The 11,813-nt window shown below is 43.0% G+C and overlaps 1 pseudogene; it reads right to left on the reverse strand.

Annotated features, from left to right (window-relative positions):
- Positions 1 to 9,765: 9,765 nt before the first annotated feature.
- Positions 9,766 to 11,813, reverse strand: part of LOC102489915 (nuclear speckle splicing regulatory protein 1-like) — a 4,396-nt pseudogene continuing 2,348 nt past the window's right edge.

The following is an 11,813-nucleotide window of genomic DNA, read 5'->3' on the forward strand; positions in this document are numbered from 1 at the left end:
GCCACGTGTGGGATCCTTTACATAGAATACAAAGTGGCAGCTGCCTCCTGGAATAGTAAAGTTTGCCTATACTGCATTTGTAAATGCTCAGATGTTCATTATAATTAAATTATTTTAATATGGTCTAGACCCGCATACCTTCGTATGTAAAGGGACAAACTTGTCAGAATCTGTCCAAATTTGTCGTGCATATATTGCTTAAATTTTAAGTGTCCCTTTACATAGAATACAAAGTGGCAGCTGCCTCCTGGAATAGTAAAGTTTGCCTATACTGCATTTGTAAATGCTCAGATGTTCATTATAATTAAATTATTTTAATATGGTCTAGACCCGCATACCTTCGTATGTAAAGGGACAAACTTGTCAGAATCTGTCCAAATTTGTCGTGCATATATTGCTTAAATTTTAAGTGTCCCAGTCTGTGGTTTCCTAGTCAGCCTCGTCTGCCAGAGTTACCCAAAAACAAGACAAAAAGCTAAGAGCTAACTGCAAAGCTTTCCCAAGAAATAAAAGCCTAAGTAAACGTTGGTTGAACGCATTGCTGCGGTCTGTTTTGCTTGGGGAGGGAGTGAGCAGCAGGGGCTAGTAGGAAAAGCGCCTATCTTATCAAGAGACATTTAAATCCCTTGTTATTTTATTCCAGGAATGGCCCTTATCTTTGCCCTAAAATGAAAAGTATCAAAGGTCATGCCTTACAATAATTAAAACTGGGTTGCCAGAAAAGTCATGATGTATTTTTCTATGCAAAAATGTGTCATGAATTTTCTGACAACCCAATAATTCTCCATAATCCCATTCCAACACACCTCATAAGTATGAAACAGTGAATAATAAAACATGCTGAAGTATCCAAAAGCTATAGAAAACATAGTACGTGTTTAAAAAAAAAAACAAAAAAAAACCACCCTTGCCTTTGAAAACTAACAGCCTATTGAGTGCTGCAGCCAAGACAGAAGTTGCCTCTGTTTATACAATTTAACATTAAACCAGCAGGTCAAAGAAACATTGTTCACACATTTAATTAAATATTAGTTTGTGAACTATGTGGCTTTTCCTTCTCTTTGTATAAATTTAATCATCTTTTTTAAAATTTCATTTATTCATTCATTTTAATTTGACCAGAGAGAGACACAAAGAAAAAGTTAAAGAGAGAGAGTAAGTGAGAAAGCAAGCCACCAGGTCTGGGACTAGAACCTTAGTCACCCATGTGGGAGTGGCCAGTGTCTACCACGCCACCTGCTGGTCCCTAAATTCAACCATCTTAAACCCTGTTGCTACACACTCAGAAGGGACCACCAAATTGATATTGTAAGATAGAGAGAAAAAATTACCTTATGGTTTAAAAAAGGGAGAAAAGACTATAATTTTTCAGTAGTTCTTACTATTGAAGTTTTCAAACCCTGTGGTCATGTCCCTAGGACAGTAGTTAAGAGCATCACCTGCTGCTTTTGAATAATGACGGTTATCTCCTTAGCTATGTGACAAGCAGCAAGCCCCTGACACTTAACTATACTCTGCTTCAGTGCAGCCATCTGTAGAACAGTAACGTATTAATATTCCCTACCTCATAGGATTGAGAGTTAAGTGAGATAATTCAAATAATATGCTCAGAATGGCCCTTCACACATAAAATGAGATCAATACATGTTAACTTTTGTTACTACTGGTGTACATAAATCTCCGCTCCATGTCTTCAGTACATTATTTCCCCCTCTAAAAGCCTGTAAGGCATTAGACCAGCAGGTAGCTAGAGGTTAAGGCAGCTAGATCCCACATGGCCAACCACAGTCCTGATCTGGCAACCTGACAACCACACAGGCGTAGGCATGAGAGTCCAAAGTCCCCTGAGGAGAATGGAGGAGTAGGAACTATGGCATGGTTGTTGCCCTAGTGGGTGATTTCTCACTTTCTCTGTCTCTCTCTGGAGTGCACATGCCCTATAGCAAGCAACCAAACGAACTTTTAAAAGTCTGGAAGACAATTAACCCAGGCCTAATTTGCATATGCCATGTAAATTTATTTCCTTAAAAAATACTGCTCGACCATTAACTCTCAGTTACCTGTATTCTGAAGGCTTAGTATTTATCCCAATGAAAGAGTAATATTAAATGGGAGGAGTAGTGTCTAAGAAAATTAGAAACTAAAATTTAAAAGAACTTGAAAAATCTTGTAACCGGTTAAAACTCCTTTTTTTAAATAGCATACCTCTCCTCTGTCTCAACACTTTGTCCCAAAGGGCCACAAGGCGTGAGACGGCCTAATAATCACTAAGTGATAATCTGATATGGTAGAGAATTTGATGAAATAAATGGCCATTAGCCTGATGCTTTCCTTGCCACTCCCAGGAGGTAGGTCAGTTTGGTTTCAGGACAAGCCAAGGGACTGCATTATAACCAGGGCTAGACTTTGCAACCCAGATTGGGACCCTAATGTCCCAGCTTCTCTTTTAACTTGGACTAAAACCCTTATACTAACATTAAGAATCCAACTCCCCTGGGGACCAGCAGGTGGCCCAGTGGTTGAGGCGCTGGACACTCCCACATGGCTGACCACAGTTCGAATACCAGACCTGGTGGCTTGCTTTCTCACTTTCCCTCTCTTCTCTCTGTGCATCTCTCTCTGTCAAATTAAAATAAATGAATGGACAAATAAAATTAAATAATTATTTTTTTAAAAAAAAGAATCCATCTCCCTAATGGGGCGGCTACCTCAGAATCAAACTAGTCACTGGAGATGGAATGCCTGTTACCTTCTATAAATTACTTTATGCACCTTACTTGGACACTACTGAATCGCCCTCTCTAAACCATGACTGTTTGACAGATACCAAATCATAAGAAGGCCCCAATGTCCTAAATACATAATCTTCTTCCACAATAAACCAGTAATCCCTTCCCAACACTACCACATTCAGCCTAAATGAGAGCAAGCATAGATTAGGACAAACAGCCCACTCACGTCACCCTTGTCCTTGAAGATTTCTGTCTAGTGTTTTGGACTCCAGTGAATCAGCTCAGCCACCCCCAGACTTAAGCACACCTAAAAGCTTAGAGCAAATCTAGACAGCACACTCAAATCCAGACCGCTGCAAACTCAAATCAATATTCTCCAGCTATTTCAGAGGAAAACTACCTTGTAGGGCAGGGTCACTCAAATGGCCCTAAAGGCCAACCCCTATAGTCTTTTTCTACTTGGTCTTGAACACTATTTTTGAAGAACAAAAATGTACGCTATACAAAAGCTACAAAGAGGTCTCTAAAATTTGGTTAGAAACTCTGGGGGAACAAAACCATGGACTGGAAGACACTTCTGCTAGACTCTATGGCCAAGTCAAAGTAGCAAAAGACAATTTAGCAGAGTATCATGAGCCTGTTCGCTGGGTTCCCTAGAGGAGGTGAATACCCTTGGGTAGTTTATGAAATAAAATGAAACTCTTCAGACCAGCATGAGTACCTTCTGTAATACCACTGACTACATTTATATAAAATTTTACAACTTTCAAGGTGCTTTTACATACATTATCTCCTTTGATCTTCATATGAATCCTTAAGGAAAGGGCAAGAATGAGTAGTCCTATTTTAAAGTTTTTTTAAAAATTATTTTATTTAACTTTATTTACTTATTTATTTTTAATTTGACTAGAGAGGGGCAGAGAGAGAGAATGTGAGAAAGCAAGCCACCAGGTCTGTGGTCAACCATGTGAGTCCAGCATCCTTAACCACCATGCCACCTGCAGACCCCAAGTAGTCCTATTTTAAAGATTATTAAAAATAGTTCAAAGGGGATGGCAGGTGGCATGGTGTTTAGGGGCACTGGATTCCCACAAACTTGACCCTAGTTTGAGTCCTAGACCTGGCAGCTTGCTTTCCCTTTCTCTCTCTCTGTCTCTCTCTGGTCAAATTAAAAAATGGGACCAGCAGCTAGCGTAATGGCTATGTCGCTGGACTCCCACGTAGTCAACCGCAGTTCAAGTCCCGGACCCGGGGGCTTAAACTCACGCCAGGCGCATGTGCGTGCGTGCCCAAAATCCCGAGAGGAGAATGGAGGAGAAGGGATTGTGGCATGGCCATCTCTCCTGGGGGGTGATTTCTCGCTTTCTGTCTCTCTGTCTCTCTCTGTCTGGCGAGCGCATGCGCCCTGTAGCAAAAACCTCTCCAAAAAAAAAATATTAATAATAAATGGAATTAAATATATAAATAGATAATTCTTTTAAAAAAAGTTCAAAAAGGCAACATTAAAGTGGCAAAAGCTCTTGAACTGGATCACAAATGCTGCCATCTTCTACCACACAACCTTGAGAAAATCATTTTACATAATGTCATCTCAACTTCATCTGTTAGATTAGAATGATGGTTAACAGTTGCATTACTGGATGTAAATAAAGTCTGTGAGTGGGCCGGCCATGTGGCACAGCGGTTAAAGTTAAAGTGGCTGGATCCCATGAGGCCGACACCATGGTCCACGTTTCGGACTTAGGAGGCATGAAAAAAACATAGCAGGAATAATGTGTGTGTGCATGCCCAAAATTCTGAGAGGGAGTTATGGAGGAGAAGGCATTGTGGAGTGCTCATCCACTCCCTCCCTTCCCTCACCTCATAGGGGATACTTTCTCACTTTCTCTATCTCTGGCAAGCACAGGTACCCTATGACAAAGTTAAAAAGAAAGTCTGTGTAAAATCACTGTAAAGTGCTCAACAGAGACGGATTGCTTTGATCAACGACAGAAAGCTTTACTAAGACAGTTTTAGCCAGAAGCTAAAACTTTATTAAGGCAGTTTTAGCTAGAAGATAAGTCTCAGAAACAAAAACAAAACCACTCTCCAAAGCATATGCTTATTCCCTATAATATTTTTCTGTATTTTGGGGGCATTTCTACAAAGAGTAGGGGAAAAATGGAAATTCTGACTAAATATCTGAATAATTTTGCCTTTGCCTATTACTTAGAAGTGTTCAGAACAATAGTGGGGAACAGACGAGAACAGAGAGGGTTTCTAAGCCATGTTTCCACAACAAGATGAATAATGGAAGAAGGAAAACTCTGGGCCTAATTACAGATTCCATTTCTCAAGGAGTCAATCATCCTGTTCCCTCCTGGGGGAAAATGAGAATCCAAAAGTCAACATAATCTGAAGTCAGAACGAAACATACTAGACAAATAAGAGTAAGAAAACATCAAAGAGAGTAAACCTAATAATTACAGAAACAAGTGTGCATGCAGAAGACAAGTGGTTATGCAATTTGGATAATCTTGAACTAAACTACACATGCAGCAGAAAGATAAACTACAAAAAATAAAAACTAAAACACCCATTCGCCATTCACCTTTGACCTTAAAATCTTATCTGTGTTTCGGACACTGTCAGCTAGGTTACACATTCACAAATTATTGCCAGAACATAGTCTCAAGTTCAAAGTGGCTTTTGTTATTGTTTGGTCAATGAAAAGCTGATGGGGTAGGCAATGCAACGGGCTGGCACGAGGTAGCAATTCCACACCTAGTAAATACACAAAATTACCAAAGCCTACTTATTACCACATCTCCGGTTAAGCAGGCTCAAGAAAAAAAAAAAACCACCCAATGACGCCTTTCCTGAGCAGACTGAATAAAACGCCCACAAACTCAGGACCAAGCAAAGCAAGGCCACCTCACCTGTCCAAAGGTAACCAATCAGACCCGAGTGGGGCTGTCCAGTGGGGCTGGGACGCCAGGCCAACCCGCAGTCTCTTCTCACCTGCCGCCTCTGCTGTTGGCCTCCCAGTAACTAAGGAGCCTCGCGTGTCACAGAGGAGTGTGACATCACCCGCTTCCCCGTGACAGAGCAGCCTGCCTGAGAAGACCCTGGTTGGAGCAAGTCCCTGCTCCTGGCTGCTCACCCAGAGGCAGCCTCACCAGAAGAGGACCCTGCAGCAAAGCAGCAAGCGGCTGGCTGGGGCGGTGGTGACCACAGCCCGTGTGGTTTCCCTTCCTTTCACCTCGGAAGGAAGAGGCGGGGAACGTGCCCTGAATTCAAGCAGTCATGGCTGGGCCAAGGGGCCCCTACCTCCACACTTAGCAAAAGAGGAAAGGCCACTTGCAGTGGGAGGAAGAAAAGAAGGCTAAGGAGGGGCCATTGCTAGCATTCTGGCGCGCAGTGTGGGGGCCCCGACGCCCCCAAAGACCCCGCAAACTCGCCCTGTCCCTGCCCCACCCCCGCTCCGGCAATACTGCGCATGCGCGGCACTAGTTCCCTAGCTTCCTTCCCCGCCCAGCCAGCTGAGTTCCTTCGCCCAACAGGGCCCCATTCCTGTAGATGGTGCAATCTATCCGAAAACGGAAGCCACCCCAACTCTTTCTCAGACACTAATGCTGACGCCCTTTCCATTTCTCGCTCCCGGTGTGTCCCGTCCTAACAGCAAACATACCTGGTAAGTCGGCCTCTTAAGAGCCTACCAGCTCTTCTATCACCGGATGTGCTCTGGCCCTCCCAGGGTCCGCTCCTGACTCTTTAGCCAGTGTCCGCCCCTCGAGGGAAGATCCGCCCCTGCGTACCACTCATAGCCAGCCCTCATTGGCCGTTGCCCGCATATCTGCTTTTCCATTGGCTGTACGCGCATAAACAACGGCTGCTTACTTGAAAGTCATTAGCCAATGTCCTTGTCGATCAAGACTGACCACCAACCGGCGTCGTAGCGAAAGGTCTCCGTCTACTTTCCGCATAGTACGGTAGGATCGCTGTCCGCCACCGCCTCTAGTGGATAAAGTGAAGAGGAGCAGGACCCACCCGAGAGACCTGACAACTCCAGGAGCCCCCTGGACTCATGACGGCATAAACTGCATTCCCAGGATTCCGGTTTTAGGCCTCTGATGGAATTTGTTAAAGGGAGGAAATGATTTAGAGAGCACATAAACAAGCGCCCTCACAGGAAGGGACTTATGGTGAATATAGTACAGTTTAAGCTTCAAAGCCTTTTTGAATACTTAACGAATTCCCCAGGGATGCAAGGCGGCAATAGAAGCCCCAGTCTTGGATTGAACGCTTGGACCCCAGAATGGATGGAGGTCACCCTCTAAGACCTAGGGGTGGTCCTGTGCCGCGGGGGGTCCTGCTGGAGGGAAGTGAGTAGTTCTTCATAGTCACCTCGCGAGTTGGGCTTGGAGTGGGGTGGAGATTGGTCAAGGGCAGCAACTACCTGCAGCAGCTCCTTTGGAGACCAAGCCAAAGAGGTCAAAAGGCTGGAGTTCCCTGAAGGGCTTGTCCCCAGCAAGAAGCACCGCCTGTGCAAGGACTTAGAGTAAGGAGTTATGAAGTTGGGTAGAAAAGAAAAAGTTCATAAAATATTAGTAATTTTGAGACCAGCAGTTGGCGTAATGGCTATGTCGCTGGACCACAGTTCGAGTCCCGGACCCCCGTAGCTTAAACTCATGCTGGGAGCATGTGCATGCATGCCCAAGATCGCTAGAGGAGAATGGAGGAGAAGGGACTGTGGCGTGGCCATCTCCCCTTGGGGAGTGATTTCTTGCTTTCTGTCTCTCTGGTGAGCACCCGTGCCCTATAGCAAAAACCTCTCCAAAAAACCTACTTTTAAACTAATTTATCCTTCTAATATATCTATAAAATAGTCTAAACAGTATATATGATGAGGCAGATTATGCAGCTAAAAAATACAGTTGGGGGGAAAAAAGGCTTATAGTGGTTGCCAGGTAGTGAGTGAGTAATGTTATTTTTCAGCGTTTTATGATGTCTGCGGTTTTGTCAGCATTTAAAAAAACTGATGACTTTAAATAAATCCTGACTTTATTACATAATTTTAGAGCCCCACAATTGTGTATATATACTTTGGATCCTACAGAATATAGATCTACCTTTGCTCTCATTTTACAGATGAGGAAACAGGCTCATGGAGGAAGAGTTCTGACAAAATAGAGAAAAAAACTTAGATTAGGTGTTTCATCGATGCCAATTAGATTACAATCCAGGATTTAGAAAATCACTTTCTAGGGGACCTGCAGGTGGCAGGGTGGTTAAGGCACTGGACACTCCCACATGGCAGACCATGGTTCAAGTCCCAGACCTGGTAGTCCAGTGGTTTGCTTTCTCACTCTCTCTCACTCTCTCTCTCTCTGGTCAAATTAAAATAAATGAATGAATAAATAAAATTAAATAAATAATTCTAAAAAAATAGAAAATCACTTTCTAAAAGGAGAATCTTTTCTGTATACAAATATAAATGCACAGGGTATGATTCTTAGTACACAAACCCAGTATGCAATAAATACAAATTTGCTTCTATAATGCAACCTATTATTTGCTCTGGACCTCAGTCTACCAGAAGAAATAAAAAGTATTATCAGCTTTCCTTGGAGTACCTCTCCCCCTGGCACAGACAAATTCTGCCACGTTTCTGAGGTTAATGTGCTGGAAATAGAGCCTGCCAGGTTCCAGCATCCACTTGGGTGGCTGCAGATATTTTTAGCTTGTTCCAGTGTGGACCTTTCAGACACAATAGCTCTATTTCCATGTCATACTTAAGGCACAGAAAACTTTTTATCAAGTTAACATTGAATTTTTTTGCCTAGAACAATTCTAAAAGTTCTGCCTGTGCAGTGTTGCCTAAAGAAAGTTATCTGTTCATTAAGCACCTGTGATGTGGCTCTTTTAGGCACCTGTATCGGTGAGCAAAACACAAAAAGTTCTGAGGATAGACAGGCAGAGATGACAGAGGTGGTAGGCATCATAGGGAAGGGCAATAACCTGAAGGAGGTGAGGGATTGAGCAATGCTAGATCTAAGGAAAGAGTATTTCAAGTAGAAAAACAAGTGCAAAATCTTAAACCCAGAGCATGCCCGGCACAGTGGAAGAGCAGTAAGAAGGCCAGCATGCCTGGAGTGGTGTAATCAGAGGCAGAATTACAGGGGATGGAGTTAGCTAATGTGGAAGGAGCAGATCATGTAGGGCCATGAAAGACTCAGAAGGACTTTCGCCTTTTGTTCTGAGGCTAATGAATAACATAATCTTTACCTTTTCACAGGGATATAGGCTACTGCTTGAAAATTATTGTAGTGGGGCCAGCAGGTGGCATGGTAGTTAAAGGCACTGGCCTCCCACATGGTCGACCGTGGTTCAAGTCCTGGCCCTGGTGGTTTGCTTTCTCACATTCCCTCTCTCTCTGATCAAATTGGAAAATAATAATAATAATTAATGAAGTTAAATAAAATAATAACTTTTGAGAGGTTTTTGCTATAGCGTGTGTGTGCTCACCAGAAAGATAGAGAGACAGAGAGACAGAAAGCGAGAAATCACCCCCTGGGGGGATGGCCGTGCCGCAACCCTTTCTCCTCCATTCTCCTCTTGGAATCTTGGGAACGGATGCACATGTGCCCAGCATGAGTTTAAGCTACCGGGTCCAGGACTCGAACCACAGTCAACTACATGGGAGTCCAGCTACATAGCCATTATGCCAACTCCTATTCCCTAAAATAATTCTTTTTTTTTTTTTTTTGGAGAGGTTTTTGTTATAGGGCATGTGCGCTTGCCAGAAAGACAGAGAGAGACAGAGAGACAGAAAGCGAGAAATCACCCCCCAGAGGGGATGGCCACGCCGCAATCCCTTCTCCTCCATTCTCCTCTCAGGATCCTGGGCATGCACGCACACGCGCCCAACATGAGTTTTAAGCTACCGGGTCCAGAACTCAAACCGCGGTCAACTACATGGGAGTCCAGCGACATAGCCATTACGCTAACTGCTGGTCCCCTTTCATACATCTTTCTATTGAGGCAGCTGCCATCAATCATCTTCTTTCTTAATATAGGTCTTTGCATTAACCCATGCCATTTATCTGGCTGAGTACCTATCTCTAACTGACATTATAATTTCTTCATTGCATTGCTTTATAAACCTGCTCAGTGCCTCCAGGGGTCCCTCTTGTTCTTTGCCCTTCTCTTCCCTTTCCTCTGTGAGTCTATGTTTTGTTCCCAGTGATGTTTCAGAACTAGAGGGCTTCTCTCTCTCTCTTTTTTTTTTTTTAAAAAAAAAGAACTATGTCTTTAATTTTATTTTTTGTTATTTTTAAATTTGACCAGACAGAGACAGAGTGAGAGAAAGGGAAAGTCAGAAAGCAAGCTGCCAGGTCTGGGACTCAAACCATGGTCAGCCATGTGGGAGTCCAACACCTTAACCACCACACTATCCACTGGCCCCTTCTCTTGGTCTTTCATTGTCCTTTTCTGTATTTCTCATTTTGTTGGATCTTTCCTGGTCTAGAAACTTATCCTTTGCCCTAGAATTTGGGCTGCTTTTCCTTCTGTCTTAATTTCTTCCTGAAGACTGAACACTTCGTTCTCATTTTTCCCTTTGTCTATATATTTTTTATTATTTTCATGTCCTTCCTCACTTTCATATGTTCTTCCTTTTCCTTGTTTTTCTCTCCCTTCTCTCCTCCTTTCTCACTCTGTTGATCATAGTCATTGCTGCGTATCTCTTTATTACTCGCTTGAGGACTATTTCTCCCTTTTCTAGTCTGTCATTTCTTTGATTTCTTCTCCTCAGTTTGTTCTTATTCATGCTTCTTCCATTGGAAATCTCTATGACTCACCTCTCTGTGCTGTAAGAATCCTTCTTTTCTTTCTGATGGTCACGGCCAGGGTAATAGATTGCCTCTTCTGGTGCTGTCTTCCCTTTTCTCATGTCCTGTTGACTTGGGAGACTTTATGTGGCATGCCCTCTTTCTTCACTAGATGACCATGAGTGAGTTTGATTCCTGTGATGCTTGCAGTCATTGTCCAAGGTTTCTGACTTTTTTGCTTCTGTGCTACACTTTATTTTCTTACATTTCATCATCTTTGCTGCTCTTTATTTTCTATTTTTTTTTGAGAGGTTTTTGCTATAGGGAGCATGCGCTTGCCGGAAAGACAGAGAGAGACGGAGAGACAGAAAGCGAGAAATCACCCCCCAGGGGGGTGGCCACGCCACAATCCCTTCTCCTCCCTTCTCCTCTCGGGATCTTGGGCACGCACGCACACGCGCCCGGCGTGAGTTTAAGCCACCAGGTCCAGGACTCGAACCGCGGTCGACTACGTGGGAGTCCAGTGACATAGCTGTTATGCTAACTGCTGGTCCCTATCTTTGCTGTTCTTAATGTCACTGTCTGCCTCTGGGTTTTCCTCTACTTTCATACCAGTTTGGAAACTGCATTTCTTTCTTTTTCTTTTCTTTTTTTCTTTCTTTTTTTTTTTTTTTTTTTTTGTGTGTGTAGTCATCCTAGATTCTATTCAGGAAGCAATATTCATTTCAAAGACTGTTTTTAACATAAAACCTTTTTTATGACCTTTTTTCTGAAACTTTTTAAATTAATTAATTTACATTCATTCCCTAAGCATCGTCATAGCATACAAAATGTGATTTCCCATCCAGAATATACTATATAATGGCTTAATCATGCATGTTACTGTCAATAATTTTCCATTTCTAGTTTCATATATTTATATATATAACCCCTATTTCTGACCCTCTGCTCTTTCCCACCCTCCTCCCACACTATCTCTGGTGTCTACAGTTGTTTTCCATTCCTTTCTCCCCCATATTTTATTGATCACATAATTTCTTAAATAATCTAACTATTTTCAACAGCAAGTTCTGCTGAAATTTCAAGAAAAGCATTTTTTTTTTGAGAGGTTTTCGCTTATAGGGCGCATGCGCTCGCCAGACAGACAGAGAGAGACATAGAAACAGAAAGTGAGAAATCACCCCCCAGGGGGGATGGTCACGCCGCAATCCCTTCTCTTCCATTCTCCTCTCAGGATCTTGGCCATGCACGCACACGCGCCCAGCGTGAG

Source organism: Tupaia chinensis, unplaced genomic scaffold (assembly GCF_000334495.1).
Source record: "Tupaia chinensis unplaced genomic scaffold, TupChi_1.0 Scaffold145652_1, whole genome shotgun sequence".
In the NCBI taxonomy this organism is placed as follows: domain Eukaryota; kingdom Metazoa; phylum Chordata; class Mammalia; order Scandentia; family Tupaiidae; genus Tupaia; species Tupaia belangeri.